Consider the following 18,051-nt stretch of genomic DNA (forward strand, 5'->3'; position numbering starts at 1 on the left):
TTGGTGGTCCAGTGGTTAAAATTCTGCACTTCCAAAGCAAGGGGCATGGGTCTGATCCCTGGTCAGGAAACTAAGATGCCCCATGATGCATAGTGCCCCAGCTAAAAATAAATAAGATTTAAAAAAATAAAAGAGAGCTAAAAGAAAAATGCTAAAAATTGGATAGAAATGGAAAAGAACAAAATATAACCTATGGAAATTTTTAAATATGCTAATTAAAAATAAAAATGAAATGGACAGGTAAAAAGGCATATTGGATACTGCTGCTGCTGCTAAGTCGAGTCAGTCGTGTCAGACTCTGTACGACCCCATAGATGGCAGCCCACCAGGCTCCCCCGTCCCTGGGATTCTCCAGGCAAGAACACTGGAGTGGGTTGCCATTTCCTTCTCCAGTGCATGAAAGTGAAAAGTGAAAGTGAAGTCGCTCGGTCGTGTCCGACCCTCAGCGACCCCGTGGGCTGCAGCCTACCAGGCTCCTCCATCCATGGGATTCTCCAGGCAAGAGTACTGGAGTGGGGTGCCATTGCCTTCTCTGGGATACTGCTGAGAAGAATATTAATAAAAGTTGTATCTGAGGAAATTTTGTCCAAAGTGCAAAGGTGAAACCCCACAAAGAATGAGTGGTTAAGAGGCATGGAGGACAGAATGAGGATCCTATCTTTCTAAAAAGAGTCCCAGAAGCAACACATAGAGAAAATGATAAAGAAGAAAAATCTGGAGAGATTTTCTAAAACTGATTTAAAAATATATGGATTCTCATATATTAAGCATTGCATGGAGTCACAAACAGATAAATAAGCTGATCCATACCTAGACAAATCACAGTGAATCTGCAGACAAAATCTTATAACCAGCCAAAACAAAAAGATGAACTATCTCCAAAGATGTCTTCAGTGGACCTCTCAACAGCAACAGTCCAGAAAATAGTGGTATAGGATCTCCAGGGTGCAGGGGGAACGTGATTATCAACCTAGAATTTTACACCCAACTAAACTATCATTCAAGAGTCGGGACAACATACAAACATTTTTGGACAAACAAAAACTGAAAGAAGCTGAAACTAAGATATACTAGGGGAATGAAGATCTTTAAACCAATATACAATTTCTCATCTACCAGAGTACAAAAAAAATCACATTTGGCAACACCAAATATTGGTAAAAATATAGAGCAATGGGGAACTTTCATACAGCGCTGATGGAGTGGAATGGAAAGAATGGGACTGGAGAGTAATTCAACACTGTCTAGGGGCTTGCTCTAGTTTGAGCAAGCTCCAGGAGTTGGTGATGGACAGGGAAGCCTGGTGTGCTGCAGTCCATGGGGTCTCAAAGAGTTGGACTGAACTGAGGGGCTTCTCTGGTGGCTCAGATAGTAAAGAATCTGCCTGCAATGCAGGAGACCCAGGTTCAAACTCTGGCTCAGGAAGATCCACTGGAGAGGGAAAATGGCAAACCACCCAGTGTTCTTGCCTGGGAAATCCCATGGACGGAGGAGCCTGGTGGGCTACAGTCCACGGGGCCGCAAGAGCCAGACACGACTGAATGACTAAACCAGCACCACCATAGCGGAGTTAAAGATCAGCATGCTCAGCCTGGGCAAGCCCATGCCGTGTGCAGAAAGATCTGAGGGTGTTCTCTGCAGCCCTATTTGCATTTGTGGAAAATGTGAAAGCAATATGTCTTTCAGTGGGAGAATAATAAACTGTAGTACATTCATGCAGGAGACTCCTAGAAAGTAATAAATGAACTAGAGGTTAAAAGGTCATCATGGGGACTTCCCTGGTGGTCCAGCAGATAAGACCCCAAGCTCCCACTGCAGGATGTATGGGTTCAGTCCCTGGTCAGGGAACTAGATCCCACATACCACAACTAAGAGCTTGCATGCAGCAACTAAAGATTTCACACGCCACAACAAAGACCCAGTGCAGCCAAATAAATAAAGATCATTACAAACTGAGCTCACAGATATTTTAAGTGAAAAAGCATGCATTCAGCAGAACATCATGTATTCAAATTTTAAAACACACAATCATATATACTTTTAGAATATCTACGTATTAGTCACCTAGTCATGTCTGACTCTTTGTGGCCCCATGCACTGTGTAGCCCACCAGGCTCCTCCATCCATGGAATTCTCCAGGCAAGAATACTGGAGTGGGTAGCCATTCCCTTCTTCAAGGGATTTTCCTGACTCAGGGATCAAACCTGGGTCTGCCTGCATTGCAGGCAGACTCTTTACCATCTGAGCCAGGAGGGAAGTATAAATACGTAAAATAATAATACAGAAATTTGCCTCAGAAGGGCACACACCAATTTGAGGTGAGTATTTTGCCTGGGAAGGAAAAAGAGAAAAGGCACGGATGGTAGGACTTCAGCTGTACCTGGCTTTAGTGACACGTGTTAACATTTCATGTCTTTAAGACACTGTTTTGAATTATTTTAAAATAAAAAATTTAAAAGTTCAAAAAAATTGTTTTGAAGCAAATATGACATAATGCTCAAATCTCAGTAGTGGGTACACTGTTAAATCTCAGTAGTGGGTATCTATATCTCTTATGGGGTACTTTTTCTGCACTATTTAGTTAGTTTAAAACCATTACTATGTATAATTTTTAAATGAAGGGTTTAACTTGACCGTTTGGATGGTAAGAGGTACTAAGGGTTACTGAGCCAAGTTCACCTGCCTCCACAAAGGAACAGCGTGCCGTTTTCCCTGGCTTACGTGTTTTCTGCAGAGATGGAAGGTACACATTTATCAACACTCTCTGATGGTTTAGTGGCTAAGACTCCACGTTCCCAATGCAGGGGGCCCAGGTCTGACCCTTGGTCAGGGAAGGAGATCCCACACGCTGCAACTACGAGTTTGCCTGCCTCAACAAAAAGATGCCCTGTGCCACAACTAGGACCTGGTGCAGCCAAAAACAAACAAACAAACAAACACTTTCCTGAAACCCCGCCCAAGTGACAGGAAGCATTCTGGGGGTTTGGGTTTTTTTAAAGATATAAATTGACAAGGATGAAGAAAATAGGAAAGAAACTGACTGCAGCAGAAATGTGAAAACTGCAAAACAAATGCAGAAATGGGAGCTGCCTTTGCTGACCCGAGTATTGCGTCCTGAGTCAGCAGGGAGACGGGCTGAGAAAAGCTCCTTTCCCTTCTGCAAAGGACAGTGGATCAGGTACTGAGAAAAGGGAAGTTCTACGGAGGTGCTAAAAATAGGACAGATGTGAAGTCTACAAGGAGGAAGAAGTTTCAAGGTACTCACACCCCCTCAGGCAGAAAATTGGAGACTTATTCTCCGGAGAGAAAAAAAAGGGATCTCATGATGGAACGATACCAGGTGTGAAGGAGGGCGAGGGAGCCATACTGAAAGCTCGTGGGTTAAGTGCAAGTTAACATTCAAAGGGTCAGACCCGCCCCACCCATCCCTCCGCTCCCCCCACCACCCTGTCTCAGCTTCCATTGTGCAGGTGGCCAGATGTACACCCTCCACGTTCAAGATTAGACAGATTATCTCAGGGGAATCTAACCAGTCCACGAGAACATCACAGAGGGTTTATTACACATTCACTGCACATCCGCACACTCACACACAAACCTCACACACTAACACACACATGTGCACAGACGTTACACGCATCACTACACACACAGCACACATATACCACATAGACACACAGTCCACTCACCAACACACATATCCCCCACGTGCTCACATCCATCACATGCACCCACCACGCACAGACAGCACACGTGCCCCTCACACACGCCTGCACTTGCACCAGTGCTGTGCATACACGGACCATATGCGTAGTCACCACACACATCCCACACTCACGAGGCACACGCACGCGTCATGAACACAACACAGATGCAAACAGCCCTGCTCTGTGAGTCCACCCTGTGACCTTGACCCTGGCCCTTGGTCTCTGAATGAGGCCTCTGGAGACCTATCCTTCTGCCAAACCAACCCAGCTGCCGACCTGCTTTTCTTCACCCTGCCCAGGGCTTCTCCCTCACAGCTTGGGGATCCCAGAGCTGGCTACAGCCATGGAGCAACCCTGTATATAATCATTCATTCATTCATTCATGCCTTATTGAGTGTGGAGTAAGTCCAAAGGCAGGACCTGGTTGTGATTTGCTCTTGGAGCAAAGTGACTTGCTCCAAGATCAATCACTTATTAACCACGTGGCCTTCATCTACCCACATAAGCACTTAGCCTCACCTTTCTCATCTGTAAAGTGGGAGCACTGCCTGCCTGTTCCATGGGGTTACCGGGAAGGTAAAAGGAAATCATGTCCCAGGGCCAGGTGCCAGGCAGCATGTGTTTCTCACTGGCCAGGCCCTGGTCCAGTTCCCTGGGTGCTCCCAGGAGCTGGGCACTTCTCAGGAGCCTCTAGAACCTCCTAAGACCCCTGCGGGATAAGCCTCAATTTTCCCATTTCATTGATGGGGAAAGTGAGGCTCCAATAAATCATTTGGTTGTCCAACATTTCGTAGCTAGGAAGTGGTGGGGCCAGATTTGACTGTAGGTAAAACCCCATTTTTTTCTCCTTAGGGAGGCATCCTTGCAGACCAAAAAGCAGCAGAGAAAGACGCAACCCCTAGGCAGCTCAGAGAAAAGTTGGAAAGATGGACATGTAGGCAATGAAGAGGAGGAGAAGAAGGGTGGGAGGGAGAGAGCGGGCAGGGGCAGGAGGAGGAAACCCCAAGCCTGGGAGAGAAGCGCTGAAGGAGAGGGCCAGGCAATAAATAACTGTTCAAAGCAGAGCGAGGCATGGGGGTTCTGGAACATTCCAACCCAAGTCAGGAAATACAGCCCCCTCTGAGGGGAAGCTCAGGTAATGCTTGGCCCTAAAGAACATGTGAGAGGTTCTTATGGGAACAGGGGACCCAGGGCCAAATGCACTCCCTCTGCAGAGCCTGAGGGTCCCAGGGAGGCCTCTCCTGCCCACGACACTTCAGTGGGAAAGAGTGAGGGTTTGCGCATGGACTCCAGTGTTCACGGGCTCTGCAGAGCAGGTGGGCACTTCATAAATGCGACAAGATGGTGAAACAGGTGGCTGAGGACAGACTGTCCTCATCCCAGCTGCTCCGTGGTCCCCTGGGGGTCATTCTCCTGTGACATGATGAACATGACCGTGGTCCACACATCCTGGGATCACAGAGCTTGTATCCTTTGCTCATGTGGTATATACTTCCCTGTGGCACGGATGCCTTGCGAAACTGAATGGCTCCACCCACACGGCAAAGGCCTGAGCATCCTGCAATGCCCACCGCCCCGTTCAAATGCTTGGTCATTCCTCTGCCATGTGTGTGACTGCAATGGAACCCCCCTGCCGTGATGCACACTGGGGCATCTGGAAACAGACTCTTGCACTGTGCCCCGTGGCTGCTGGAGCCGTGCTATGTCATTACCAGAAGCCAGGGCTTTCCCTGCCTCAGATCGAGGGACCAAGGTAGGCTTCCTCAGCACCACCAGCTTACAGAGGCGGCATTGTAAAATGCTTATGTTTGACCTTCATCCCCAGTTCCTGGAATCGAGCTCCTAAAACCTTTGGAATTTCCAGAGTGATGGGAGCCTGTTTTTTATTATTCATAAGAGCCCCTTTCAAGCACACCTGAGTTCATGCTAATCAGATGACTCCTAGAGGGCTTTAGGTTGGGCGCTGGTGGCCAAAGGATCCAACCATTTGATTAGGAGGTTGGAACGTTCAGCCCCAGCCCAGACCTCTGGAGAGGGGAGAGGGGCTAGAGACTGACTTCAGTCACCAGTGGCCATGATTAAATCAACCATGTCTATGTAATCAAATTTCCATAAAGATCCCAGAGGATGGGGTTTAGAGAGCTGAGTGGGTGAACACATAGAGGTGCTGGGAGGGCGGTGCACCCCAGAGGGTGCGGAAGCTCAGCACCCTCCCCATCCCTCAACCTGCGGCTGTTCCATTTGGCTGTTCCTGAGTTGTGTCCTTTATGATAAAACTGTAATGGTAAGTACAGTGCTTTCCTGAGTTCTGTGAGTCACTCTAGTGAAATATCGCACTTGAGGGGGTATCATGGGAACCCACAGATTTGTAGTCAGCAGGGTGGCAGAGAAGGCCATGTAGCCTAGGGACCTCAGTGCAGCTGGCACCTGAAGTGGGCAGCAGCCTTGTGGGACTGAGCCCTTCACGTGTAGGGTGTCCACTAACTCCGGCAGGAACAGGAATTGGAGTGTCGAACCCCCAGTCGCGGTCAGAGAATTGGAGAATTGGTGTTGGAACAATGTATTTGGTGTCAGAAAGAAAAAGACAAAAGCACAACGGTGTCCATCTTTTCCACAAAGACATCCCCTCAATTTGTTGTTGTTCAGTTGCTCAGTTGTGTCTGACTCTTTGCCACTCCCATGGACTGCAGCACTCCAGGCCTCCCTGTCCATCACCAATTCCCGGAGTCTGCTCAAACTCATGTCCATTGAGTCTGTGATGCCATCCAACCACCTCACCCTCTGTTCTCCCCTCCCCTTCAATTGCTACTGGCTTAACTTTCAGCCCTTTTCAGAGGAGACCCCAGGATCTCCAGGCCAGGCCCCCTCTCGACAGCACGGCACTTCACAGCCTCTGAAGCTGTTCCTTTGCCTTGCCACATTTCTCATCACCAAAGCCACAGGAGGTAGGTCTTAAAATGCAAAAATTCCTTCTGCTCGACATGCGTGTCTACTGCTTTGCTCTGCCAGGTCCTTAAGGATCAGGAGATGGAAATGTTTGTGCTGGAATGTTCTCTCTCTCTCTTCCATCCCCATTTTACAGATAAGGAAACTGAGGCCCTGTGAGGTTGAGATTTGCCCCAGGTCCACCCAGCTCAGCAGGGCAGCGTTCCAGCTACAGGTCTCCGGAAACCAGCACTGGTCACTTCTTGCGCTGGAGGAAGCCGCCACCTGGGACCAGCGTCTCCATGAGTCCTGAGGGCCTTGCCCCAAGCACAGATGCCGGAAAGGAAGTGAAAAAGGAAGAAATGGGCTCTCCTCCTTCTCCTCCGAAAGCAGTCTTCCCCAGCACATGTTGGAGTCACAGAAATCTCTCATTAAAGTTTTACAGTCTAACCACTGAACATGCTACTTTGTCTCCATAATTTATACCTGACCTGGGTGTCTAGACATGACATCATGGTAAGGTATGCCTCATTCTGCGGGAAGTTTACAATAACCAGAGCTCAGCCTCGTTGTTACAACAGCCTTGCTTCTGCGGAGGAGAGCCCAGAACCACAGGCTTGCAGACCTCAAAGGCTCACCCCTCGCCAGCAGAACAACCCCGTTTCCAGAGGAGAAACTGAGGGGCAGGTGACTTAACAAAGGTCACATACCCAGGAACAGTCTTGGCTTCTGGCCTCACGCTCCCAGCTCTGTCCACATCACCTGCCACCTCCCAACTTCCATTCCTAGCATCCTTGGTGCTGATCAGCTGCCTTGAAGTGGAATCTGGTTGGGGCCCAGCCCCTGGCTGCAGACCTCCTCTCCCTCAAGGAGAACAGCACCTTGGCGGGTGAGATTATACGTGGCAGTTGACACAGGAGGACTAAGGACCCTGATGCCCTCTCCCTCTCGAGGCTGCTCAGCATCTCTGGCAGTTGAGTGAAGCCCATTTCCGTGGCCCCTGGTGCCTGGGAATCTATGGGTTAAATCTCACGTTGTGTTCAGACCTCAGTCACATTCAAAAACAGCAGAGATTAAGTCAAACTCCTCCCCCCACCTTTCTCTCTCTCTCTCTCACACACACACACACACACATGTGCACGCACACATAAGGCCCTAATAGAGATTTTCAGGTCCATTTCAACCCCAAGCACCCATATGCAGAAGGAAAAAGACACCATGATCAGTCAATGTATATTTCTGATACCTAGCACTTGGCATTGTACCCAACACTGGGCAAGTTGAGAGAACAATAATAGTAACAAGAGCCACTTATTAAGGGCTGTTTGTGCCCATCAGGTACTTTTTAATTCATCTCATTTGATGTGCAATAGAATTAATAAGTCTGTAAGACAAGTGTCATTGAGCCCACTTTACAGATGAGGAAACTGAGGTTCAGAGATAGGAAGTGACTTGCCTAAAGAGCGAGGGTGTGGAGACAGCATTTCAGCTCCCGGCCTGGGTTGACATCTGTGGTATTTCCACTGTACAGGAGAATAAGAGATACGGAATCCTTCTACAGGGATAGACAGATTGTTTCGTGGTGCTGGGCCCCAAGCCCAGACCCCCGTCTGGGAGCTCTAACTGGGAAACGGCCACCCGGGGCAAAGCAGGACCACAGGAAGCAGGGTGTGCATGACCAACCCTTCCTTTCCTCCGGCATGGGTGGAAAGCCATCGTCCCACGCTGCCCAGGGTACCCTTGCCGTCAGCCAGCTGGCCTGGCTCACCCCACGCTCCAGGGGATCATGGGTGGGCCCTTGGGGAGGTGAGACATTGTCCTCCGCTCTGCCTGTCCTGTTGTAACAAGACCACACTCTGCCCATGGGTTTCCAGTTACATGGGAAGGGCCCTGATGCTTTTATCACTGCGAGGCACTTCCTCATATCTGTGTGGGCTGGGGCTCTCCGCTCCTGTCCCCAGCCCAAGCCCAGGAGCTAACTCTGTTAAAATGGTTCAGAGAGAACCTTCCTGAGCTCCCAGTGGACCCCTAGCTGGCCTTTGTTGGTCACGTGGCACTGGAAGAAAAATATTTAAATGGAACCCATAAAGCAAATCAGACGGAAGCCCCACCCACTGATTCTAGCATAGTTCATCCACATCCATCCCCTGGGACAGGAGAACCAGGCAGGGCAGCGAGGATGGCAGCCAGGGTGGCCTGTCTGATCTGGAGGAGGATTCGGGAAACCAAGTCTGCTCAGCAAGAGAGAGGCAGAGATACTGTATAACGGGAAACTAAAAATACACGGCAGGGCTCACTCACAGACACAGGCCCGGGATGAGATGCAGTATGTATGTGTGTGTGCATGCTCAGTTGTGCTGGACTCTTTGCGATCTCATGGACTGCAGCCCAGCTGGTTTCTCTGTCCATGGGATTCTCCAGCATGAATACTGGAGTGGGTTGCAAATCCCTGCTCCAGGGTATCTTCCTGATCCAGGGAATCAAACCTGAATCTCTTGCATCTCCTGCATTGGCAGGCAGGTTTTTTTTCACTGTGCCACCTGGGAAGCCTGGGGTGAGGTGCAGATGAGATATTAAAGAAGCTGCCTCTCGGGACTTCCCTGGTGGTCAGTGGTAAGACTCTGCATCCCCAATGCAGGGGCCCCAGTTTGATACCTGGTCAAGGAACCAGATTTCACATGCCGCAACCAAAACTCCATGTGGCACAAGTAAGAGCTTACATGCCAAAAGTAAAGATCCTGCACGCAGCAGCTAAGCCCCGCTGCAGCCAAATAAATAAATAAAGATTTTAAAAGAAGAGGAAGCTGCCTCTCTGAGCCCACCAACCCAGGACATGAGGACCCAGGTACCAAAAAGTAAGATGGAGAGAGGGATAGAGGAAGGGATAGGTACGTCACCAAGCAAATTTTGGGGGTGGGCTGCATGATGGGATTAGTGAGTGCCTTTACAAGAAGAGGGGCTTCCCTGGAGGTTCAGATGGTAAAGAATCCGCCTTCAGTGCAGAAGACCAGGTTCAATCCCTGGGTCTCACCCAGCGGACGCCTGTGTTCTCCAGTCCTCAGTACATCCTCGTTCTAGGACTGTCGTGCTGGGTCCAGACCTCCCCCAACCCTCCCCGTTTGTCACCTGGGGTCAAGACACAGAGGCCCCCGATGAGAACATGAGGAGCTGTTGATGACACTGCAGTCCTGGAGGTTCCAGGAAGAGAAGCAGAAGTATCTAGAAGACGAGGCTGTTGAGTTGAAAGGGCTCCCTGAATGGGGCCCATCCAGCATCACCCACCATGACAGGCCAAGGCTTCTGCCAAGCGCAGGGACGTCCCAAACAGTCAACTGCACAGTCCCACCTGTGGGTGGGACTGGGGTAGACCAGTCACCTCTGCCAGCCACTGGCTCCACCCAGTCTGAGACAGCATTATGTGGATGAGCTTACAGTTGATGACATTGGCCAAGGTCCCCTTCCCCTCTCCCGGCCACAGCGTGGGTGTGATGTGCTCAGTCCCTGGGACCCTGGCCCCAGCTGGAAGGTTCTGGAAATGCCTCCCTGCAGCAGGCTGACGACTCACCCCACTCTTCTCCAGTGCACCAGAGCCACCCCCAGCCACCCAAAGCCAAAGTATGTGACCTTGAGCCCTGGCGTGTGAACTTGGCTCCAGAGAGGATCCCAACACGAAGCAGGAGGAAGAGGAAGACCAGCTCCCGGATCTGCTAAATTCATGAGACTCCTCCTCTCTTTATATTTTCCCCTCTTCTAACATCAGCACCCACCCCCACTGCCGACGTCTCCCCACCAACACGCAGGCCGTGTGCTAGACAGCCCTTCCACTCCTTTCCTGAGTGCTCTGGAGAGAAGCCCACTGGCATCTTGCAGGTTGCTTAGGGGATGAACATGTTTTCCCTGGAGCCTCAGACACTAATTGAGGGCCCCGGTCCTCCCCCTATCCCTCGCCAAAGGCTGCTCTCGGCGGGTGGAACGCACATCTGCTGTCCTTTGCTCGGCCCCTCCTCCTCGCCCATGCACAGCCCCCTCTACCCTGACATCTCACCGCAGCATGTTTGTGCCATTCCAAGCACATGTGGTCCAGCCCCTGGTCTCTGGGCTGGCCGATACTCACCTCTTGAGGAGGTGACTGACTACAGAGAGACAGAGCCTGACTGTCCTGGGCTCTACCAGCCTTTCCTAGATCTCAGCAGAGGCCCCCATCTCCCTCCTCATGTTCAGCACATCAGAGGGAGTGACAGGAGAGCCTTGTCTTGCACCTGGAGCCTCTGCCCTGGAGAGACCCTGATCCCCGTGGCCAGCGGGAAACATCTGGGTTCCCCCAGAGGTCATGTAATTCCGTCCAGGAGAGTCTCAGAAAATTAACCAGCTTAGCAACCACCTCCCGTGGCACCACGGTGGCCCCAGCCACGCCCTGAGAAATGCCCGTGAATGAAGCAGCAGCGGCCACAGGGAGTGCTGGGAGCCCTCTGGAAGTGCAGACAGCCCAGCAGCCGAGCGCTGCGCCTGCGACCTGGGCCAGCCCCCATGCAAGCTGTTTCCAGAAAAAGAACAGGCAGGTGACATCTGTGGATATTTACAGCCCCACACAGCATGACAGGAGGTGCCGAAAGATGCTCGCCTGACAACAAAACCCATCTCGATGGCTGGAACCACTCCAGGCTGGGACGGAGTATCAAAGGGCCCAGAATCTCATCAGTGAGGCCACGCTGTCTGTTGAGGCTGTGAGCAGGAGCAGATGCTGAACAGAACAGATTCTCAGCTCACTCTCCCCAACAGGCCAGGGTCAGAAGTCTACCAAAGATGCCAGCAAAGAAGCAGGTGTTAGAAGTGGCTGAGTGGTCAGTGCCCAAGCGATTCTCTCCAGCTCAGCTAGTCAGAAAACAATGGCCCTTTATTCTTCCCATCACTTGGTCACCTGCTCCCCCATGGGCTCCAGCAAGGCCTCACATAGATAATAACATTTCTCTAAGCCTCAGTTACTCGTCTCTAAAATGGGGAGAATCAGCCATCCATCATTTGAACCTCTTATCACATACCTGTGAAAACTGCCTTTGTAATCTTTCATTCATTCATTCAAGAAATGTATTGGGTTCCAGTTCTTGGCCAGTGGATAGTGAAAAGACCCTCTGAGCGGTAAGTGGGGCAAAGGCTTTCCCTTGCAAGTGGCCAGAAGACCCTGGAAGCAAGGAAGCTGAGGCAGGGAAGGTAGTTCTCCCAAAAGGCTTGGGCAAGAAAGGAAGCCCAAAATGGGATGGTGGCTAAAGGATGATGCAGATTCAATAAGGCTGTTTTCTCAAAGATGAGAGATGCTTTGTGTGATGATAGGAAGAAATCAGTGGGTGAGAAGATGGAGCTTATGAAGGTGAGGGGATGCTCAGGGGAGTGCAGATCTGAGAAAGTGAGCTGAGCTGGACGTGGAGGGCGAGGTCATGAGCTGGAGGAAGACCCTCTTCCCAATCTCTACCCTCTACGGGTCATATAGCACCTCTAACTTGCCTTTTGTTGTTGTTCTTTAGTCATGTCCCACTCTTTTGTGACCCCATGGATTGCAGTTCACCAGGCTCCTTTGTCCATGGGATTTCCCAGGCAAGAATACTGGAGTGGGTTGTCCTTTTCTCCTCCAGGGGATCTTCCCAACCCAGGGATCGAACCAGCGTCTCCTACATTGGCAGATGGATTCTTTACCACTGAACCACCAGGGAAGTTCCTAACATGCCTTTAGCAAAGCCCTTTACTTGGCAATATTATGATTATCTGCTCACACCTCTATCCCCAGCACCCTCCAACACACTCCTGCCCCTTCTATTTAGGAGCTCCTGAGGTCTCCTTTTCGTCAATGTGACCCAAGCATCTTGCACAGTATCTAGAATCCCCAGGCTAATTTGAATATATGGTTCTACTGGCTTGTCCCCCTCCCTTTAATGGCAGCCGTGGTAGCAAGTCTCAGAAACACCATCAGTTTCACTAAGAATCATTTCCTTAAAATGCTGAGCTCTGCAGATTAGCCAGGAGGCTACAGCCTCCTCCCAGGAGAACTCCTTCTGGCTTTGAACATTCAGCTATTTAAAACACAAACACACTCATACACAGAGCTCTAGCCAGGGGTGAAATGTCAGCGTCATCTTGGACTCAAATCAATCAGTTCAGTGCTTGGATGCACTAGCTGAGCTACCTCGCCCCAGGCCTGCCCTTGCCCATATGGAGGCCCAGAGGATTCATTTCCTGTCCTGGCCAGGACTCCAGTGCACACACAAACACACACACACAACACACAGGAAGTATCCCCTGGTTGCATGAAACTTATCATCTCCTGATGAGTTTGTGCAAAGCTCCTCCATGACACCAAAGCAACATGAGATCTCGCTTCTAAGACACCAGGGACCAGGCCACAGCAGGTATTCCATGAAGGAGCCAGGTGAGAGTCCAGCTGATCTGTCCTTTGTGCTTGGGAAACTTTGAGTGGGATTTCCCAATACCTTAAAGGTGGCGGGTAATTTAGAGTAAGGAGCATTTAATCAGGAGCAAGAGATTCAGGTTTCAGCTCTGTATCAGCAATTTCTCAGCTGGATGACCTTGGCCAAGTTCCTGGTTTACAGGCATCTGTCTTCTTCACATGTCCTCACATGGCAGAAAGGATGAGGGAGCTCTCTGGAGTCTCTTATAAGGTCACTAATCCCATTCACAGTGCGTCCCAGGTGGTTCAGCAGTTAAGAATCCTCCTGCCAATGCAGGAGACATGGGTTCGATCCCTGGGTCAGGAAGATCCTCTGGAAAAGGAAATGGCAACCCACTCCAATATTCTTGCTTGGGAAATCCTATGGACAGAGAAGCCTGGTGAGCTACAGTCCATGGAGTTGCAAAAGAGTCAGGCGTGACTTAGCAACTCAACAACAACCAACAACAATCCCATTTATAAGGGCTCCACCTTCATGACCTAATTACCTCCCATGCTAAGTTGCTTCAGTGGTGTCTGACTCTCTGCAACCGTACAGTCTGAAGCCCACCAGGCTTCTCTCAATTACCTTCCAAAGGCCCCTAATATACCTATATTTTGAGGAATAGACTTCAACATATACATCCGGGAGGTGGACACAGATAGTCTGTAGCAGCATCTGTACTGTGGAAATATAAAATAACGTGACTGAAAGACCTTCTAAAAGTACAAAATTTCAGACGTGAGGAACACCGATGTAATTATACGATGTTGATAAAGGTGTTGGTATCATCTCTGCTGCCAGCCAGCTGAACTCACTGAAGGGACATCTATTGGCAGAAGGTGGCTGAAGGAACACTTTTAAATGTAGCTCTAGTGATGAAATAACGGTCCTCTGTCCCAGGATTAAAGCCGACTCCTTTGATCAGCACTGGCAGCAGTCATATTCCAGGTACAGTCAGTCAACAGCCTTCACAGATACTAAGTGCCAGCACTGTGTCAGGTACCACAATGGGAGGTTAGTCATGACAACACTCTATCCTCCAGAATTTCTCAACCTGTCCACAACGCTGTAAAAAGCAACCTTTCTAGGGACTTGTTTGGCAGTATGATTCATAAACCTTGATGTGGTGTATATGCTCCTTGACCCAAAAATTCTGCTTAGGAATTTATTCTAAGGAAATCACTAAAGGTGTGGACAAAGATCCAACTAAAAAGATGGTCACCAAGTTCGAGTGCCAGTAGGATGGAGTAGCTTGTGTCAGACTAATTCCACTTAAGATAAAAATTACAAACTCTAGATACAATTTTTAAACAACTATTTGAAGGCACTAAAGAATAACAAAAAGCCAGCAGAAACTGGTGGGAATTCAAAACTTGCAAAAAAAGAGAATAGCTCTGAGTGAAAACCACATTACATGGCTCTTCCCTCAAGGGCATACCCCAGTTCAGGCAATGCAGGGTGGCCAGAATGCAAATCAAAAACTGCAGTTGTTTAGTCTTAAGGCTGCCAGAGAACCTGGAAACTGGGGAAAGAAATCTAATTAGAGAAGAACAACATGGAGCTGAGAGCCTTAAACTCTGTGTACAAACTACCCTGAAATCCTCGGCTGACCCCTGAACTGTGCATGTGCAGGGGAGATTCCAATGAGCTTAGCAGAAAACAACAGTGGGAAAGCTACAAAAGCTGAGCAGATGTATCAGCTGCTGTCTGATAAAAGGGAGATGATCTACAGCTTGAGCCTCTCCAAGTTAGGGGGCTTAATAAACAGCTTAGTTAGGTGTTTATTATTATAGCTTGCCTTTGAAACCACAGAAAGGCTACACCTTAGGTGAAAAAGCTGTATCCCAGGTCTGAGAGATTTACATATCCACCCCAATAAAGTATAAAAACCAAGCCTTCACAAAGGTCCGGTGATTTCACTGTTTGCTACACAAAAGTCAACACTCTCCCCAAAAATCTGAATCTCTGCAGCATATCATTTAAAGGGTCCAGTAGACAAGCAAAAGCTATTAACACGGAAGGAAGGAAGGGAAATGAAAGAGAGAGAGAGAGAGAGAAAGAAGTAAATGCTACCCAAGTCAAAAGTGTCAATATAGACAAACCATATGATGACCCAGATGTTGGAAATAGAAGACAAGGACTTAAAAGCAGTTATTACATACACATTTTTGGATACAAAAATAAATTATGGTCACAGTGAGTGAACAGATGGGGAAAGCTTATTAGGGAAATATAAACAAAACAAAAAACCACACATATATACCCACATGGAAATTTCAGAACTGAAAAGCATAATATCTGAAGTGAAAATTTCACCGGAGGGCTTGACAGAAGCTTGTAAAATCATAAGAGTCAATGAACTTGATGACAGATCAATAGAAATTATCCAACCTGAAGAAAAGAGGGGAAAAAACACAGATCCTCAATGACAATTTCAAGCAATCTAACATGGATGCAAATGGAATCTTAAGAGGAAGGGAAAGAATAAGGCAGAAAAATACATTTGAAGAAATAATGGTCAAGATTTTCCAAATATGGTCAAAAACACTGACTCACAGATCCAAGATGTTCAAAGAAACCCAAGCAAGATTTTAAAAATCTCACTTGGTAACATCATAGTCAAACTGCTGAAAGGCAAAGATAAAGAAAAATCTTAAAAACAACCCAGGGAAACATTCTTAGTGGGGAAACGATATGATGCCAGCAGACTTCTCACCTGAAATAATGGATGCAGAAAGACAATAGAATGACCAAGCTGTTCAAAATAACGGAAAGAAAAAAAAAGCAATCCACAATTATAAACTCAATAAAAATATTCAAAAAGTTCATGGAAAATGAAGTATTGTAGCTAATGTGGAGAAACCACAGCCCTTGTACATTGCAGGTGGAAACGTGAAATGGTGCAGCCACTATGAAAACAGTCTTACAGTTCCTCAGCTAGTTAAACAGAAAATTACCATATGACTCAGAAACCCCAGTCCTAAGTATATATCAAAAAGAATCGAAAACAGGTGTTCAAACAAAAACTTGCACGTGAATGTGCAGAGCAGCACTAATCACAATAGTCGAAAGGTGGAAACAACCCAAATTGTCCATCAGCTGATGAATGAATAAACAAAAGTAGTGTATCCATCTAATGGAATATTATTCGTTATTCAGCTACATGCCACAGCTTGGATGAAGCTTCAAAACATTATGCTAAGTAAAAGAAGCCAGACACGAAGGCCTCATATTGAATGATTCCATTTGTATGAAATATCCAGAATAGGTAAATCAGTAGAGACAGAAAGCAGATTCGTGGTTGCCAAGCACTAAGGGAAGGAGAGAATGAGGAATGACTGCTTAATGGGTGTAGGGTTTCCCTTTAGGGTGATAAAAAATTCTGGAATTAGATAGCCTGATGGTTGCACAACACTGTGAATATATTTAATACCACTGAATCACATACTTTAAAATGGCTGAAATGGTAAATTTTATGTTAAGTCATTGGACTCCATGGACATGAATTTGAGCCAACTCTGGGAGATACTGGAGGACAGAGGAAACTGGCATGCTACAGGTGACGGGGTCACAAAGAATTGAACATGGCTTAGCAACTAAACAACAAATGTATGTTTCTACAGATACAAATATCTACAGATTTATAGACAGATAGGAGAAGGAAATGGCAACCCACTCCAGTGTTCTTGCCTGGAGAATCCCAGGGACGGGGGAGCCTGGTGGGCTGCCGTCTATGGGGTCACACAGAGTCAGACACGACTGAAGCAACTTAGCAGCATCAGCAGCAGATGATAGATAGATAAACATTAACACAAAATAGATACTAAAAATTTCTTTTTGAGTTCACAGAATTCACTATAAGTAGATCTGAACTGTAAGAAATGCTGAAAGAACTTCTTGGTGCTGAGGAAAAAGGATTCTAGAAGAAAACTCAGAGCTCCAGGAAGAAATAAAGATCACTGGAAATGATAACTACAGAATAAAGGGAAGACTGTTTTTCCTTCTCTTCACTTCTTAAATAGTAATCTGACTGTTAATGCAAAAAGTATAATGTTGAATTGTAAAATTTCTAACACATTCATATTTAAAGCATATTGACAACATTAGCACAAAGAATGGAGGGAGTAGATAAATGAACTGCTAAAATGTTCTTTCATTTTACATGGAATAGTCCCATATTTACTCTAAGTTTGCTATGATAAGTTAAGGGTACAGACTGTAACCCTTTGGAGTACTAGTATATCATATGGAGAAGTATAACTAAAAAGCCAATAAAGGAAGACATGCAACTTCTGGTTCCAGTCGTGATAGACTAAGTCATACTGAACTTGCCCTCCCGTCATAAACAACTAGAAAAGGAGATGAAATTTATGAAACGAATGGTCACAGACACTGAACCATGTGGAGCAGTGATTCCTGAGAGAAAGGAAACAAACAAGGTGATTCCCGGAAGCACTCTCTGGACTGGGGCACATGGCGGTGGCACCAAGCAGAACAGCAATCTGAACGGAAGAAAGAGAAAGCCGAGTACAGGGAGGCTAAGGCAAATTTGGTGGGCGGAATACTAGAGAAAAGAGAATTACATAGAAAATTATTCATTCATGGGGTCAAAAGTTATTGAACTGTATACTTCTGGTGTATGTAAATTAAATACATGTAATGAGTTGTATGTGAATTACACTTCTATAAAGTTGATTTAAAATGTGCAATTAATTATTAACATTAAGAAATAGAAAACATGCGTGGCCCTATATAGATGAAAGAGAATGAATTTGTTATCAAAAATTTCCCCACAAATAAAACTACAGGTCCAGATGGTTTCCCTGTGAATTCAAAGTTTTAATTAAACACTTAAGGAAAAAGCAATACGATCTTCCAAAAAAAAGAGTTTTCAGAAAACAGAGGAGGAAAAACTTCCCAGTTCTTTTTATGAGAACAGTTTAACCCTCATAATTAAAAATTGATAGGTAGTAGAAGGA

The 18,051-nt window shown here is 47.3% G+C and overlaps 1 protein-coding gene and 1 long non-coding RNA gene across 2 annotated transcripts in view; one reads left to right on the top strand and one right to left on the bottom strand.

The window, feature by feature from the left end:
* The window catches only part of COL26A1 (collagen type XXVI alpha 1 chain), a 160,590-nt gene that overhangs the window by 67,482 nt on the left and 75,057 nt on the right, over positions 1–18,051 (bottom strand). The gene's annotated exons all lie outside the window — the stretch shown is intronic.
* LOC129637399 (uncharacterized) lies at positions 5,853–7,078 on the top strand. The gene is made up of 3 exons (XR_008707457.1): positions 5,853–5,991; positions 6,532–6,652; positions 6,790–7,078. It is a non-coding gene; the product is annotated as an uncharacterized LOC129637399 (long non-coding RNA).

Source organism: Bubalus kerabau, chromosome 23 (genome assembly GCF_029407905.1).
Source record: "Bubalus kerabau isolate K-KA32 ecotype Philippines breed swamp buffalo chromosome 23, PCC_UOA_SB_1v2, whole genome shotgun sequence".
NCBI classification, from domain to species: domain Eukaryota; kingdom Metazoa; phylum Chordata; class Mammalia; order Artiodactyla; family Bovidae; genus Bubalus; species Bubalus kerabau.